Here is a 19,455-nt window from a genome sequence, read left to right on the forward strand (position 1 = left end):
ATGAGATAAAGTGAAACATGAGATAAAGTGAAACATGAGATAAAGTGAAACATGAGATAAAGTGAAACATGAGATAAGTGAAACATGAGATAAAGTGAAACGAGATAAAGTGAAACATGAGATAAAGTGAAACATGAGATAAAGTGAAACATGAGATAAGTGAAACATGAGATAAAGTGAAACATGAGATAAAGTGAAACATGAGATAAGTGAAACATGAGATAAAGTGAAACATGAGATAAGTGAAACATGAGATAAAGTGCACAAACGAACAGATAACAGGACTGTAAACGAGTGAGATGAAGCGTAGTGTAGAAGGGATGAGCAGCTGGGATGACAGTCAGTGGGGGTCCTGGTCTCTGTTGATGAACCCGACTGCGGATTGGAAGAAACTGTTCATGTGGCGTGAGGTCTTGGTCCTGATGGAGGTCTTGGTCCTGATGGACCTCAGCCTCCTGTCAGATGGAAGGGACACGAACAGTTCATGTCCAGGGTGAGAGGGGTCGACTACAGTCCTTCTTGCTCTCTTCAGGGTCCTTGAAGCGAACAAGTCCTGGAGGGACGGCAGATTGCTCTCACAGAGCGGATGATGCGCTGCAGTCTGAACTGGTCCTTGGCTGGGGGAGTCACACAGGGTGATAGAGATAGGGGGAGTCAGAGGGGTGATGGGGGGAGTCACACAGGGTGATAGAGATAGGGGGAGTCAGAGGGGTGATGGGGGAGTCACACAGGGTGATAGAGATAGGGGGAGTCAGAGGGGTGATGGGGGAGTCACACAGGGTGATAGAGATAGGGGGAGTCAGAGGGGTGATGGGGGAGTCACACAGGGTGATAGAGATAGGGGGAGTCAGAGGGGTGATGGGGGGAGTCACACAGGGTGATAGAGATAGGGGGAGTCAGAGGGGTGATGGGGGAGTCACACAGGGTGATAGAGATAGGGGGAGTCAGAGGGGTGATGGGGGGAGTCACACAGGGTGATAGAGATAGGGGGAGTCAGAGGGGTGATGGGGGAGTCACACAGGGTGATAGAGATAGGGGGAGTCAGAGGGGTGATGGGGGAGTCACACAGGGTGATAGAGATAGGGGGAGTCAGAGGGGTGATGGGGGAGTCACACAGGGTGATAGAGATAGGGGGAGTCAGAGGGGTGATGGGGGAGTCACACAGGGTGATAGAGATAGGGGGAGTCAGAGGGGTGATGGGGGAGTCACACAGGGTGATAGAGATAGGGGGAGTCAGAGGGGTGATGGGAGAGTCACACAGGGTGATAGAGATAGGGGGAGTCAGAGGGGTGATGGGGGAGTCACACAGGGTGATAGAGATAGGGGGAGTCAGAGGGGTGATGGGGGAGTCACACAGGGGGCTGGTGGGGCTACGTTCTTCCTGAAATCCACAACCATCTCCACTGTCTTCAGAGCGTTGAGCTCTAGGTGGTTCAGACCACACCAGGTCACCAGATGGTCAGTCTCCCACCTGTAGGCGGACTCGTCCCCACCAGAGATGAGTCCAATGAGGGTGGTGTCATGAATGAAGGTGGTGTCATGAAGTCCTGTGATCTTTGGTTCGGCTCCTGTTTTTAATATATAGAGAAATATCATAGAATATATAACCAATATATTACCGTATGTTACGGTACTCTGGAGTACGTGTTATTGCTGGTAAACGTCTCTTATATGTGATGATGTCACAGCTCACCTTCCTCTAGAGGGTCAATAACAATATTTATTGATTCATTATAGAGTGACATGAAGCATCACATGTTCTCCTCTGAGTGTTTATTAAATTACAAAGATCATCATAACAGAATCAGTGTGATCATGAACACATTTATTTACCCAGAAGCCAGCGGGGCGAGACACCACGAGCCACTTTACAACCAACAGAGATGAAGAGGAGGAGGAGGAGGAAGAGGAGGGGTCTCAGGGCAACAGTTTGAGGCAACTTGTCTTCGTCACGAGTCTCTTTGAATATAAAATGTCTTTGATCTGATAAAAATACAGATAATCACACTCAGCCACCTCGAGTCAGAGGAGACATGGGTATTAATAAAGCAAGAGGGAAGGAGGGAGGAAGCAAAGGATAGAGGAGACAAGGAAACAGTGGAGGGAAGAAGGGAGGAAGCAAAGGATAGAGGAGACAAGGAAACAGTGGACTGGATCGAGTAGATCAGGATCCTGGTTTTTTATCAGATGTGATGACATCACGGGACAGGAAGTTGTGTTTGGACTCTTTTTAAATTAGAATCATGTTTATTATGAAGGCAGAAGAAGAAAGAGACAAAGAACTTCCTCTGAACTCAAAGACTGCAGAAGAAGAAGAAGCTTCACCATGAACTCGTCTCATTCACAAAGAAGAACTAAACATCACAGAGACAGTCCTGCTGAGGACCTGCTCTCTGATTGGTCCTCCTGTCTCTGTGGACCTACTCTCTGATTGGTCCTCCTGTCTCTGAGGACCTGGTCTCTGATTGGTCCTCCTGTCTCTGAGGTCCTGGTCTCTGAGTGGTCCTCCTGTCTCTGAGGACCTGGTCTCTGATTGGTCCTCCTGTCTCTGAGGACCTGGTCTCTGATTGGTCCTCCTGTCTCTGAGGACCGGCTCTCTGATTGGTCCTCCTGTCTCTGAGGACCTGGTCTCTGATTGGTCCTCCTGTCTCTGAGGACCTGGTCTCTGATTGGTCCTCCTGTCTCTGAGGACCTGGTCTCTGATTGGTCCTCCTGTCTCTGAGGTCCTGGTCTCTGATTGGTCCTCGTGCAGAGAGACAAACGTGAGAGAAGAGTTTTGGACTTTTTGGGTCCGAGACTTGTTTCCATGGAACGGTTTGTTGTTGTTGTTTCCACATGTTGTCACGTGTGTGACAGATTAATAACGGGTTTAAAATCAAACCTTAATAATAATAATAATAATAATAATATTAATAGAGACGCTGTGGCTGAGTGTCAACTTTCTTTAAAGCTCATCTTCACGTTTAAAACTACAAATCCCATCATCCTCCTGCTGCTGGACCTCTGATGTGAATGTTTGACGGCTCGTCTGCTGATGAGCGGCCTGAAGCTTCCTGTGAGCGGTGAGGAAACGACGAGGAGACGACGAGGAGACGACGGACGAAGCATCCGAAAACATCTCAGAGGATTAAAAAAAACAATAAAATAGAGTCACAAGTTCAAGAGTTGTGTTCTTTAAAAAGTCTGATTCTTCTCATCGTCCACGAGTTCATATCTTACAGTGTGTGTGTGTGTGTGTGTGTGTGTGTGTGTGTGTGTGTGTGTGTGTGTGTTCAGTTGTTCTCAAACAGCGACAGCAGGTCGTCGTTGTTGTTGTTCGGGAGGTCCGGGGGTCCGAGGTACGACAGCAACTCGTCTGGATTGGTCAACTCCGGAAGCAACTTCACAAAGAAACAAAGAGGTGAGTTCTGAACACGTGTTCCTGTTTTCATCCTGAACAACTCTGAACTGAAATACATGATATCATACATTCAAATATATCATATGATAAAATAAATACATGATATACATTCAAATATATCATATGATAAAATAAATACATGATATCATACATTCAAATATATCATAATAAAATAAATACATGATATCATACATTCAAATATATCATATAATAAAATAAATACATGATATCATATATTCAAATATATCATAATAAAATAAATACATGATATCATATATTCAAATATATCATAATAAAATAAATACATGATATCATATATTCAAATATATCATATGATAAAATAAATACACGATATCATACATTCAAATATATCATATAATAAAATAAATACATGATATCATACATTCAAATATATCATAATAAAATAAATACATGATATCATACATTCAAATATATCATATAATAAAATAAATACATGATATCATACATTCAAATATATCATATGATAAAATAAATACATGATATCATACATTCAAATATATCATAATAAAATAAATACATGATATCATACATTCAAATATATCATAATAAAATAAATACATGATATCATACATTCAAATATATCATATAATAAAATAAATACATGATATCATATATTCAAATATATCATAATAAAATAAATACATGATATCATATATTCAAATATATCATAATAAAATAAATACATGATATCATATATTCAAATATATCATATGATAAAATAAATACACGATATCATACATTCAAATATATCATATGATAAAATAAATACATGATATCATACATTCAAATATATCATATAATAAAATAAATACATGATATCATACATTCAAATATATCATAATAAAATAAATACATGATATCATACATTCAAATATATCATATGATAAAATAAATACATGATATCATACATTCAAATATATCATATGATAAAATAAATACATGATATCATATATTCAAATATATCATATGATAAAATAAATACATGATATCATACATTCAAATATATCATATGATAAAATAAATACATGATATCATACATTCAAATATATCATATGATAAAATAAATACATGATATACATTCAAATATATCATATAATAAAATAAATACATGATATCATACATTCAAATATATCATAATAAAATAAATACATGATATCATATATTCAAATATATCATATGATAAAATAAATACATGATATCATACATTCAAATATATCATATGATAAAATAAATACATGATATCATACATTCAAATATATCATATAATAAAATAAATACATGATATACATTCAAACATATCATATGATAAAATAAATACATGATATACATTCAAATATATCATATGATAAAATAAATACATATACATTCAAATATATCATAATAAAATAAATACATGATATCATACATTCAAATATATCATATGATAAAATAAATACATGATATCATACATTCAAATATATCATATGATAAAATAAATACATGATATCATACATTCAAATATATCATATAATAAAATAAATACATGATATACATTCAAACATATCATAATAAAATAAATACATGATATCATACATTCAAATATATCATATGATAAAATAAATACATGATATCATACATTCAAATATATCATATAATAAAATAAATACATGATATACATTCAAATATATCATATGATAAAATAAATACATATACATTCAAATATATCATAATAAAATAAATACATGATATCATACATTCAAACATATCATATGATAAAATAAATACATGATATCATACATTCAAATATATCATAATAAAATAAATACATGATATCATACATTCATATATATCATAATAAAATAAATACATGATATCATACATTCATATATATCATAATAAAATAAATACATGATATCATACATTCAAATATATCATATGATAAAATAAATACATGATATCATACATTCAAATATATCATAATAAAATAAATACATGATATCATACATTCAAATATATCATATGATAAAATAAATACATGATATCATACATTCAAATATATCATAATAAAATAAATACATGATATCATATATTCAAATACATAATATAATATATTTAAATATATTATACTATATATTTAAATACATATACTATATAAATATATAGATACAAAAATATACTATGTAAAAATATATATATATATATACATACTATACAAATGTATAGTATGTATAAATAGATTATATATAATCTATTTATACATGTATTAAATATTATCTACACTATGATTATTGATGTATTCATGTGTTCATCTCTTTATATAAATATTTATATAATAATATTAAATATAATCTCACGTCTAGAGACGGTTCAGTATTATCCGTCGCCCCCCCGAGACCGAAGGAGCCGTCGCCGTGGAGACGGGGGTTCTGGTTGCTACGCTGCATCATCATGTTGCCCCCCCCCATCTGGGGGTTGCCGTGGAGACCCTGCGACTGCTGCTGGGAGAGAGGAGCACCATGGGAAGTGGAGTCCAGACGGCCCGAAAGAGACATCTGTGGAGGAGAGGAGGAAAGAAAAGAGGAGAGGAAGGGAAGGAAGGGAAAGAGGAGAGGAAGGGGAAGGAAAGGAGAAGAGAAGAGGAAGGGAGGAAAGGAAAGAAGAGAGGAGGGGAAGGAAACAGGAGAAGAAAGAAAGGAGAGAGAAGAGGAGAGAAAGGATGCAGGGAAAGGAGGCAAGGAAACAGGAGAGGAAGGAAGGAAAAAGGAGATGAAGAACAGAGGGAGAGGAGGCAAGGAAACAGGAGAGGAAGGAAGGAATGAAAGGAGAGAGGATGCAAGAAAAAAGAAGATGAGAGGAAGGAAAGGAAAGTGGAGAGGAAAGGATTGAGGGCAGGATGTAAAAGAGAAGGAAACAAGAAAGAAGAGGTGAAGAGGGGAAAAAGAAGAAAGGAAGAGAAGAAGGACAGAGGAGAGGAAGGAAAGGAGAGAGGAGGTGAACTGAGTGAACATTAATAATCACTAATATGATGATGAAGATGATGAAGGTGTTAACCTACCTGTCCAGCCAGTGGGTGTGGGGGGGGTTTGTCGGGGGTGAGGAGGGCACTGGAGAGCTCAGACTGGTAGGAGAGGGGGGGGGGGGCCGGGGGAGGAGAAATCCCCCCCGACCCCCGGAGTCCCAGGACCAGTGAAGTCTGAGAAACCAGTGTGTTGACTGGGATAGGACGGAGCTGAGGACACACACACACACACACACACACACACACACACACACACACACACACACACACACACACACACACACACACACACACAATAACTGGTTATTGATCTCTTGTTTTAGCAGGACGTCCTGAGACTCTAAGTGGACCAGGAGGATCTGGGTACCTGGTCCCGGGTAGTCCCCCGCGCCGCCGTTGCCGCCGCCCCCTGCAGGTAGGGGGGGGTAGGGCATCGGGGAGGAGGCGGCCGAGGAGGGGGCGGGGCCTAGCGATGCGATCATCTCCATGACGCTGGGCAGCACCATGTGACTCGGGCTGAGCGTCCTGCAGCGCTTCAGAACCGGACCGTCGGGGTCCTCCTTTATGTGGAGGTCCGGCTTCACCGGGACCGGCTTCCAGCTGCAGACCGGGTCGATGGTGATCTCCTCGTACTCAGAGCTGTGGGGGAGGGAGGGGGGGTCAGTACAGGAAATGGCCCTTCAAAATAAAAGACTGACTATCAAAGTAAAGTCTGAATGAATGGAGTTTCTTACTTCTGAACGTAGATGAGGATCCCCAGCATGTACTGATCCACCTCCAGACCTTCTAACAGAGCGGTTTTACTGCTCACACACACACACACACACACACACACACACACACACACACACACACACACACACACACACACACAGGTTATAAAATACATAATAAATGTGTTTTTATAACTTAATAAATAATAATAAGAGAGACGTACTTGCACACAGGACATCTCCATGTTCCTCTCTCACAGTTCAGCTGCAGGTACGACTCCAGATCAAAACACTGCAGACAGACAGGTAGAGAGTCAGACAGGTAGAGAGAGAGACAGGTAGAGAGAGAGACAGAGAGAGAGAGAGACAGGTAGAGAGAGAGAGAGACAGAGAGAGAGACAGACAGAGAGAGACAGACAGCGTCCTCTGACCTGTATGTGTCTACAGTCGTGGCCTCTGGCCGGCAGCTGGATGCGGCGGAAGGTGATGGGACACTTCAACGAGACCCTGATGGCCGTCTGCTCCACGCCGTCCTCTCCGTTCAGACCGGGGGTCCCGGGAATAGAACCGCTGCTGAAGTTCCTCTTGACTGAGAAGAGTTGATGTGAGAACATCGAGGGATCAGAGACGTATGGACTATTGATCATTGGTTCAGATTTATTATCAACGTTCACATGTTTGTTTGTGACTCGGTTTATTGAAAAACAACAAGAAAGATGAAGCAGAAGAAGAAGAAGCAGAAGCAGAAGAAGAAGCAGAAGCAGAAGAAGCAGAAGAAGCAGACGAAGAAGCAGAAGAAGAAGAAGAAGAAGCAGAAGAAGCAGAAGTAGAAGAAGAAGAAGCAGAAGCAGAAGAAGCAGAAAAAGAAGCAGAAGAAGAAGAAGCAGAAGAAGCAGAAGAAGAAGAAGCAGAAGTAGAAGAAGAAGAAGCAGAAGCAGAAGAAGCAGAAGGAGAAGCAGAAGAAGCAGAAGAAGCAGAAGAAGAAGAAGCAGAAGAAGCAGAAGAAGAAGAAGCAGAAGTAGAAGCAGAAGAAGCAGTAGAAGAAGAAGCAGAAGCAGAAAAAGAAGCAGAAGAAGAAGAAGCAGAAGCAGATCTACTGACTCTTGGTGACACAGTGCTCTGCAGGCAGCAGCCTCTTCTTCATCAGACCCTGAAGCACTGACCGGACTGACGGACGGTGGACCAGCTGGAGGACGAACAGGTGAGACTGCAGAGAGACAGACAGGTAGGTTAAGGTAAACACACCTGAGCGTCTGCTCCTCCGTTAACACAGGTGAGTCAGTGATGGGTTTCTTACGCAGCAGCAGGCGGTGACGGTGATCTGGATGGTGTTCCTGCCCGGCTGACACACCTGCTTCAGGTACAAAGGCTTGTGGGAAGTTTTGTTGTCGCCTCGCTCAATGGTGAGAGGAGTCGCGTTCACGCTCACCTGAGGAGGTGGAGAAGAAGGAGGAGGAGGAGGAGGAGTACATTGAGTCCACATCTGTCGTATCATCTACTGTTACTCAGTTATATTATGTTTGGTTGTGACTCGGTTTATTGAAAATAACAAGAAAGACGAAGAAGAAGGAGGAGGAGACAAAGGAGGAGAAGAAGACGGAGAAGAAGACTGAGAAGAAGAAGAAGACGGAGAAGAAGACGGAGAAGAAGAAGAAGAAGAAGAAGAAGAAGAAGGTCAGACCTGGACTGAGGCGGGCCAGTTAGTGTTCATCTGTCGATCCTCGTGGTGGTAACACTTAAACTGGAGCTCCAGGTCCGGTCTGAGAGACACAAACAAACAAACAGTTATTGATCCTTAAAGCCTGTTACTTTGTACCGCGTGTGTGTGTGTGTGTGTGTGTGTGTGTGTGTGTGTGTGTGTGTGTGTGTGTACCTCATAATGAGTGTTTTGTAGACGGAGTCTCTCAGCTGGAAGACGTGGTTGCTGACAGCCAGGTTGTGCTCTAATCTGAAGGGCTCTAGGACCACGCCGTCACGCACCGGGAAGGTCAGCCGCAGGTCGTCGCTAGGGTTACCTGTTAACAGGAAGTCATCACAGGTCAGACACCTGCACACTATGACATCATCACCACCATCACCATCGTTAATAATGAGATTATTTCAGTAATTCAACAAAGGCTGTGACTTGTACTATGATGACCTGAAGAGTGTGTTTTAACATAAAGGTGTGTGTGTGTGTGTGTGTGTGTGTGTGTGTGTGTGTGTGTGTGTGTGTGTGTGTGTGTGTGTGTGGACCTGAAGGGGGGGGCGGTGGTAGGCCGGCCATGTTGGGTTTGATGTCAGGCAGGAAGGAAGAGGGCGGCGGCTTGACGTCACTGTTGCCTGGCGACATGTAGGGCGGGGCCATGGAGCTGCTGGGGGTGATGGGGGGGGTGGGGTTTCCAGGAACCGGAGAGGAGGGGTAACCTGGCAACCCTCGACCGGGCTGAGACACAGACAGAGGAACTCATTTTATTCTCATTCTGTTTGAATGATTCAGTCTCACTCGTTTGTGTTCCTGAAGTTCCAGAAAAAACACACACACACACACACACACACACACACACACACACACACACTTCCAGGTTTCAGCACAAAAGAAAAACATTATTCCCTTCAGAGATGTAGATGATGAGTAGAAGAACAAAGTAGAAGGACATGAGAACTCTCAGAGGTAACCTCACCCCAGACGGCTGGTTGAAGGAGTTGTAGACACCGGCGGCGCCTCCTCCTGTCATGGCGTTCAGACCTCCACCCTGACCGTTAAACTGCTCCTGCTGCACAAACAACAACACATGTTGATGTTTACCTGCTTCTACCTTCTCATGTATGTAAACACACAACACACATAAAGCTCCTCACCTTGTAGTACTGTGAGTTGGGTGGTCCTGATGGGGGGTACTGTGGGAGGGACATCTTATGGGTCTGGTAGGAGGGGGAGGAGCCAGAGCGCTGGGGGGCGGGGCCTGGACCGCCGGGACCTGAAGGTAAACAGACGGGAAAGACCACGAATTACACCTGAACCGTACAAAAAAAAAAGAGCCAGGCTAACAGTTCCCCCCTGCTTCCAGTCTTTGTGCTAAGCTAAGCTAACATCTGACAGAGAACAAGTTGAACCCTCACCAGTCCGGGTTCAAAGTGGGTCACTCGACAGAGACGGCCCTCCTTGCGGTGACAGAGTCGCTTCACGCCGCGAGAGCTAACTCTCTCTCCTCTGTCCTGATTCTCCTGGACTTGTCTGCGGCGTTTGACACTGTAAACCATCAAATCCTCCTCTCCACCCTCGAGGGGATGGGCGTCTCAGGCTCTGCACTCTCCCTGTTTGCATCCTACCTGACGGGTCGATCCTACCAGGTGACCTGGAGGGGGGCCGTGTCGGAACCACACATGCTGACTACGGGGGTTCCGCAAGGGTCAGTTCTGGGCCCCCTTCTCTTCTCGCTCTACACAACATCTCTGGGTTCTGTTATTCGCTCGCATGACTTCTCCTACCATTGTTATGCCGATGACACCCAGCTGGTCTTGTCATTTCCCCCCGGTGACACCCAAGTGGATGACGACACACCACCTCAAGCTCAACCTGGACAAAACTGAGCTACTGTTCCTCCTGGGGAAGGGTTGCCCGCACCGGGACCTGTCCATCACCATTGATGATACCGTGGTGACGCCAACTCGGACTGCGAGGAACCTGGGTGTGACCCTGGATGACCAACTGTCGTTCTCGGCAAACATTTCATCCGTTACACGCTCCTGCAGATTCCTGCTCTACAACATCAGGAGGATTCGTCCCTTCCTGACTGACGAGACGGCGCAGGTTCTCATCCAGGCTCTTGTCATCTCCCACCTGGACTACTGCAACTCTCTACTCGCCGGAGCCCCGGCGTCTGCCATCAGACCTCTGGAGCTTGTCCAGAAGGCTGCAGCTCGCCTGGTGTTCAATCGCCCAAAGTTCTCCCACACAACTTCCTTTCTCCGTTCTCTACACTGGCTCCCTGTAAGAGCTCATCCAGTTTAAGACTCTGGTGCTAGCCTACAGGGCAGTGAAAGGAACAGCTCCTTCCTATCTCCAGGCCATGGTCAAGCCTTACACCCCCGCCCGACCACTTCTCTCTGCTGCCTCGGGGCGATCGGTCGCCCCGTCGCTCAGAGGTCCTGGCGGCCGATCGACCCGGTCACGGCTGTTTTCTGTCCTGGCCCCACAGTGGTGGAATGAACTTCCCACTGACGTCAGGACAGCAGAGTTGCTGCCCATCTTTCATCAGGCTGAAGACCCACCTCTTCAGGAAGTGCTACCCTGAACCTTCCACTCACCACTTATTGTATTCATACTAGCTTGTTGCACTTATTGTATTGGTATTACTTATAGCACTAACTGTTTCTCTTGTTTCTGTCCTTTGGCTCTGAGTTATGCTCTGCTTCATGCTCTTAGATGCTTGTTTAAAGGAAATGTACTCATGACTTCTGGTGACTAGTAGTTCTTTTGATTACCAATGTTGATGCACTTATTGTAAGTCGCTTTGGATAAAAGCGTCTGCTAAATGACTAATGTAAAAGTACATTTATCTACTTAATGTTATTCTGGCTTTTTTCATATTTAAACATGTTTGGTTTCAAAAGTTTGTTTTATTCTTAAATTTGTTTTTATTTATTTGTTTTAATTTTAAGTCTCCAGAGTTTTAACTGCTATCAAGTGATACTTTCACCACATTTTAATGATTATGTCTTATAAACAATCGAAGACGCCTCCAGGATCCTGAGGACATCAAAGACCTGTAAACCTCCAGGATCCTAAGGACCCACCAGGACCTGCACGCCTCCAGGATACCAAGGACCTGTACGCCTCCAGGATACTGAGGACCTGTTGGCCTCCAGGATCCTGAGGACTTGTTCGCCCCCAGGATCCTGAGGACCTGTACGCCCCCAGGATCCTGAGGACCTGTACGCCCCCAGGATACTGAGGACCTGCACGCCCCCAGGATCCTGAGGACCTGTTCGCCTCCAGGATCCTGAGGACTTGTTCGCCCCCAGGATCCTGAGGACCTGTACGCCCCCAGGATCCTGAGGACCTGTACGCCCCCAGGATCCTGAGGACCTGTACGCCCCCAGGATCCTGAGGACCTGCACGCCTCCAGGATCCTGAGGACCTGCACGCCTCCAGGATACTGAGGACCTGTACGCCCCCAGGATCCTGAGGACCTGTACGCCCCCAGGATCCTGAGGACCTGTACGCCTCCAGGATACTGAGGACCTGTACGCCTCCAGGATACTGAGGACCTGCACGCCTCCAGGATCCTGAGGACCCTCCAGGACCTCTACTTGGAGGGAAGCTCCTCCCCCTCTCAGGTGCATCTCACAAGAGCAAAGCGAATAATCACAAATGATCCCACATTGTGTTAAAGCGCTGAACCTGCAGACGTCTCACCTGGATGGTACTGCATGTTGGGGTTGGAGTATGGACCGTGGCCCCCGTGGCCGCCGTGACCGCCTCCACCCGAACCGGGAATTGAACCGCCGGCGCCACCGGGACCCGACATCACGTTCACGCTGGGACCAACGGGAACGCCGTACTGCTGAGACATTCCTGGGAATGACTGAGGACGAAGGAGAAGAACACAGGAAGATTTCTAATGTGATGTAGACTCATTAAAACCAGGTTTAACGTGGATCAGTGTGGCCCCTCCAGACTCTCACCTCAGAGTTGTAGGGCCGTTTCAGGCCCTGTGGGGGCCTCAGGTGGCCCTGCTGTGGTCCGGGGCCGTAGTTAGGGTGCTGAGGGTGCTGAGGGTGTTGTGGGTGCTGTGGGTGCTGAGGGACCCTCTGGGGGCCCCCTCCAGGTCCATACATGTGGCCCATTGAGGGAGGGCCCCTGCTAGGTCCAGGCCCGGGGCCCATACCTCCGGGGGCCATGCCAGGGGGGCCGCGGGGGCCGGAGTGGGCCATGAACTGGTTGCTATAGGCCGGACCTCCCATCTGATACGAAAACACGAGTCTCAGTTTCAGGTGATTAAACACTTAAAACACAGAACGTGTTGCTCACATGTAACTCATAACATGTTCTATCATACCTAGATTAGGAAGGAAAGTTATTTACAGGAACAACCCTGATAATAAGTCAGGTGAATATCTAGTGGAGGTAGACCACGTCCACACCACTACGTCTCCATTTTAAAACGCAGATCTTTTGTTACGTTTACACCCAAAACGGATACGTTTGAGAACTCCGGGGTACGTTCATAAGCGATGACGTAGACGCCCGCGTTCGCTACTTGATTGTCTCTTAGCAGTCACAACGTGTCCTTCACTGATTTGACACGTTGTTTAATAACTTACTATTGAGAAGTTCACAAAGGAACCAAAGCATAATGCGCTCCAGTACGACAGAGACTCCAGCCTCCAGCAGAGCTACGAGTTGTTTTTGTTTTAAAACTCGTATTAGCGTGGACGTAGCTTCAGTGAGCGTACAGGAAACAGCTCTCACGGTCTTGTTTAAACAATAAAATATAAAACTTCTTATTTGCAGCGTCCATGTTGTTTCAACATCACAACTTAAAGCTCACGAACACACCGAAGTCTGACGAACGACTTCCCAAATGGGACCTGAATGCACCATAAAACAACACCTGAAGTCTCCAGTCTCCCCCCCCTCACCTGTCCGTAGTTCATCTCCTGGTTTTGTTTCTCCTGGATGGCGGCGACGGTTGCCGTGGCGGTGGCCGTGGCGGTGGCGGCGGCGGCGGCGACGGCGGCAGCGGCAGCAGCCTGAGTGAAGTCAGAACCTCTGGAGCCACCGGGGTTAGACGGGTAACTGGAGAATCAAATGTGATACACTCAAATAAATTCAAGACTTTTGTTTTACACTTTCAAATCAATGGATTAAATAAATAAATACGGTTTGTTTTGGTATTTTTCTGGAATGTTTTGAAGAAGTTAAACATCAAGCTGGTGTAAAATACATTATTACAAAGGTGCTACGACACTTACAAGACAAAGAGACAAACTAAACTAAGAACTGAACCAGAGAAGAGGACCCTGACCTGCTGGAGTACCCCCCCGGTCCTCCTCCGTAGCCCCCCGTGGTGCGGCCGTACATGCCCTGGTTCATGTAGCCTTTGCTGGGCTCCCCGTAGCCCTGCTGACCCATGTAGCCTCCGGGCCCTCCGGACATGCCCGGACCCCCGGGGCCCTGCATCATGGGGCCCTGCATCATGGGGCCCCCTCCTTGGTTGGCTCCGGGCCCCATCACTCCTCCGCCCATTCCCTGACGGACACACAGTGACACACACACGTCTGTTCCAACAGTTCAACAGAACTCAATGAAGAGTTTATCAGTCAATGCTCCCTGGTTGGTGATGTCATACCTGGCTGGCCGAGGGATTGGTCACTCCCCAGACGGTGGTTACCACGGAGAGGGATCCTGTGGGCTGATTGGTGGGCTGCTGCCAGCTGGAGGGGTCGTAGGGGTACGAACCCTCACTGCACAAACACACAATTATATTAGAATTAAGAAGTGTCAGTATCAGAAGTGTGTGTGTGTGTGTGTGTGTGTGTGTGTGTGTGTGTGTGTGTGTGTGTGTGTGTGTGTGTGTATACCTGTGTGGGTTGTTGCCCAGTCCACCCTTCATCTGGTTCAGAGGGTTCATGGTGGGGGGATGGGGGGGGGGGCACAGACAGAGAGACAAACTCCTGGAGAGACAGACAGACAGTGGATTCATTATCTGAACTACATTTCCCATCATGCCTCAAAGTGATGTGTCAGTGACAGAACAGAAGAAAAAAACACTGATGATCTGTTATTGTTGTGATTTCTACCAAACTACCTTTAAAAAAAAATTTCAATTTGAAGATGCAGCAACAATACAATACCCACAATGCATTGCGGGACAATCAGCTCAGAGTTCACTTCTTTTACAACCACTGTAAACGTCTGATGATCACTTTGATTATGGATCATCTTAAATTAATATTTAACTCTATAAAATGTGGAAATGTTTTCAGATTAAACCAACGGACTAAATATCCAAAGTTTATCTGATTCACTACCTGTTCAGGTACTCTGTTCTCTACCTGTTCAGGTACTCTGTTCTCTACCTGTTCAGGTACTCTGTTCTCTACATGTTCAGGTACTCTGTTCTCTACATGTTCAGGTACTCTGTTCTCTACCTGTTCAGGTACTCTGTTCTCTACATGTTCAGGTACTCTGTTCTCTACCTGTTCAGGTACTCTGTTCTCTACCTGTTCAGGTACTCTGTTCTCTACCTGTTCAGGTACTCTGTTGTCTACATGTTCAGGTACTCTGTTCACTACATGTTCAGGTACTCTGTTCTCTACCTGTTCAGGTACTCTGTTCTCTACCTGTTCAGGTACTCTGTTCTCTATCTGTTCAGGTACTCTGTTCTCTACATGTTCAGGTACTCTGTTCTCTACCTGTTCAGGTACTCTGTTCTCTACCTGTTCAGGTACTCTGTTCTCTACATGTTCAGGTACTCTGTTGTCTACATGTTCAGGTACTCTGTTCACTACATGTTCAGGTACTCTGTTCTCTACCTGTTCAGGTACTCTGTTCTCTACCTGTTCAGGTACTCTGTTCTCTACATGTTCAGGTACTCTGTTCTCTACCTGTTCAGGTACTCTGTTGTCTACATGTTCAGGTACTCTGTTCTCTACCTGTTCAGGTACTCTGTTCTCTACCTGTCCAGGTACTCTGTTGTCTACATGTTCAGGTACTCTGTTCTCTACCTGTTCAGGTACTCTGTTCTCTACCTGTTCAGGTACTCTGTTCTCTACCTGTTCAGGTACTCTGTTCTCTACCTGTTCAGGTACTCTGTTCACTACATGTTCAGGTACTCTGTTCTCTACCTGTTCAGGTACTCTGTTCTCTACCTGTTCAGGTACTCTGTTCTCTACATGTTCAGGTACTCTGTTGTCTACATGTTCAGGTACTCTGTTCTCTACCTGTTCAGGTACTCTGTTCACTACATGTTCAGGTACTCTGTTCTCTACCTGTTCAGGTACTCTGTTCTCTACCTGTTCAGGTACTCTGTTGTCTATCTGTTCAGGTACTCTGTTGTCTACATGTTCAGGTACTCTGTTCTCTACCTGTTCAGGTACTCTGTTGTCTACCTGTTCAGGTACTCTGTTCTCTACCTGTTCAGGTACTCTGACTGTAATAAACTGCATTAGTATTAGTAATATGAACAGGTAATAACTCATTCACTCATTTAAACGGTGATAAACAAACAGCAGCAGAGTCCAATGACTCATTCCTGGATGTAACTGTGTCATTAAACGCATCATCACACTGTTATTTGGATGCTTAAACATCGCAGTAAAGATCTCAGAACACTGCAGTATTTACTTTGACTGAAGGATCAGAATACTGCAGGTGAAAGAGTACTGCGGTTTAAAGTACTTCACTTTTAAAAACACAGATCGGTCTCATGTTTAACGCCGTAGCCACTCAAACAGCTGGTCAGAATATGAAGATAGAAATGGAAACATACGTTCAGACTGCAGAGTTATTGGCGGTTGATTAAATAACCCATTAAGTAATAAGGTCACTGAGGATATTCACATGAAAGTATTCAAATAAAATCACTTTATGTTTCTACTGCTTCAACATCAAAACCATCCAGAGTGATGCTTCTTCCTCGCATTAACAGCCCTTTAAGCAGCGGATTCACTCTACCGGAGCTTTCCACCGGTACCATGACTGGTCTTCATCCGGGAAGTCTTCGGTGTCTCTGAGAGGAAGAGCAACCGACAACAGGACAACAGGCCTGTATCGGTGCTGGGCGTGTCACTGCTGATAAAGGTCACATTTAATTGGCAGATTTGTGAATGGACTTTGGTGTGACGCTCAGTATGAGACGGAAGAGCAGGAACTATTCTACTCAGGGAAAACTTCATCAGGTGGAGCTACAAGCACTCAGAATACTACTTACTTAGATTTTATTTATATTTATATATATATATATATATATATATATATATATATATATACACGGTATATGTATTATTTTTTATAACATTTGTTTTGTATTTAAATTAGAATCAAATACCCTTTTTGCTTCTTTTTTTAAATTAAAATTAAAAACCCATTTCTTTGATATTTTTATAACATATTTTTAGTATTTCAATTAAAATGAAATACCCCTATTTTGCTATTTTTTATAAATTAAAAATTGTATTTAAATTAGAATTAAATATCATTTTGGGCTATTTTTGTAAATACAAATTACACTTATATATTTACAGGTTTCAAAGACAGAGAGTAGTAATATTATATTAACTTAAAATACAAAACAACTAAACTATAATACACGTGTCAAACTGTGTATTTAAGTGAATAAAGTAAAGTCAGTGTCTGGCCTTCAAACTACCAACCTCTCGTTCTCTGTTATAATGTAATGACTACCGTATAAAGAATAACAACAATGATAATAACGAGAGACACCGGGAGGAGCCGTTGTCTCGTCCTTCGTGTCTCCGTCTCGTTGAAGTGGAAACCCTCAAGAACAAAATGAGAGAGTCAGAGGAGACATTTTGAGATTCCTTGTAGTGTTGCAACCAGGTAGAAGCTAATGCTAACAAGCTAACAGACAGCTCCCTGCTCTCACAGGGGAAATGAGGCTGTAGGTTAGCTCCGCTGTTAGCATTAGCATGCTAACGAGACGACAACAACCCACCGCGTCTAAAACAGACAGACTACAATAACCCGCCAAACACGGTCACTCGGGAGGACACGGAGTTCGACAGTTCAAACGTCCAATATTCAGCGTCACGTTTACCACGTTCCTTGAGAATATATCACTGGTTTGACAGCAAGCTAGCCGGTTAGCCTAGCTAGCTAGCACCAACGGGCTGTGACAATGGAATGCTACGAGGCTAACGGTTAGCCTTCAGCTAGCTTTCTTCCTCCACAACACAAAACACTAATGTTAGACAACACGTGGCTCCACACGGAGCAGCCCGGTCCGGGTTGTGATGCTCGGTACGTTCATGTTAATGTAGATAATGGAGTGTACCTCACCCACGGACCTCAACCCAGGAGTCGTGGGTTTAAGTCCCTGCCGCCGGCCTCTGCGTCTGAATATCCGGATACAGGAGGCGACACCATCCCCCGAAGCTCCAGGGTCCTTCAAGTAGAAATAAATACAGAGTCTCACATCAACTGCTGAGCGGCTCGGTCGGCTGGACTCTGACGGGAGATCCGCTGTGTTTCATCCGCACCGCTAGAGGTGGAGAAATCAGACAGACAGGAGGGGGGGGGGGGGGGGAGAGAGAGACGCCTACACAGACAGAGAGAGACAGACAGGCATACACACAGACAGAGAGAGAGAGACACCTACACAGACAGAGAGAGACAGACAGGCATACACACAGACAGAGAGAGAGAGACACCTACACAGACAGAGAGAGACAGACACCTACACAGACAGAGAGAGAGAGACACCTACACAGACAGAGAGAGAGAGACACCTTCACAGACAGAGAGAGACAGGCATACACACAGAGAGAGACAGACAGGCATACACACAGACAGAGAGAGAGAGACACCTACACAGACAGAGAGAGACAGACAGGCATACACACAGACAGAGAGAGAGAGACACCTACACAGACAGAGAGAGACAGACAGGCATACACACACAGAGAGAGAGAGAGACACCTACACAGACAGAGAGAGACAGACAGGCATACACACAGACAGAGAGAGACAGACACCTACACAGACAGAGAGAGACAGACAGGCATACACAGAGAGAGAGAGACAGGCATACACACAGACAGAGAGAGAGAGACACCTACACAGACAGAGAGACAGACAGGCATACACACAGACAGAGAGAGAGAGACACCTACACAGACAGAGAGACAGACAGAGAGAGAGAGACACCTACACAGACAGAGAGACAGACAGGCATACACACAGACAGAGAGAGAGAGACACCTACACAGACAGAGAGACAGACAGAGAGAGAGAGACACCTACACACAGAGAGAGAGAGACAGGCATACACACAAAGAGAGAGAGACACCTACACAGACAGAGAGAGACAGACAGGCATACACACAGAGAGAGAGAGACACCTACACAGACAGAGAGAGAGAGAGACAGGCATACACACAGACAGAGAGAGACACCTACACAGACAGAGAGAGAGAGAGACGCCTACACAGACAGAGAGAGAGAGACACCTACACAGACAGAGAGAGACAGACAGGCATACACACAGACAGAGAGAGACAGACAGGCATACACACAGACAGAGAGAGAGACAGGCATACACACAGACAGAGAGAGAGACAGGCATACACACAGA

At 44.8% G+C, this 19,455-nt stretch overlaps 1 pseudogene; it reads right to left on the minus strand.

Moving 5' to 3' along the window:
* Positions 1-1,756: 1,756 nt before the first annotated feature.
* On the minus strand, positions 1,757-18,380 carry LOC137866828 (zinc finger MIZ domain-containing protein 2-like; annotated as a pseudogene).
* Between the last annotated feature and the right edge of the window lie 1,075 nt (positions 18,381-19,455).

The sequence above is a fragment of the Cebidichthys violaceus genome, unplaced genomic scaffold (genome assembly GCF_023349555.1).
Source record: "Cebidichthys violaceus isolate CVI_PGR_0920_01 unplaced genomic scaffold, fCebVio1.0.p SCAF_9, whole genome shotgun sequence".
Taxonomy (NCBI): Eukaryota; Metazoa; Chordata; class Actinopteri; order Perciformes; family Stichaeidae; genus Cebidichthys; species Cebidichthys violaceus.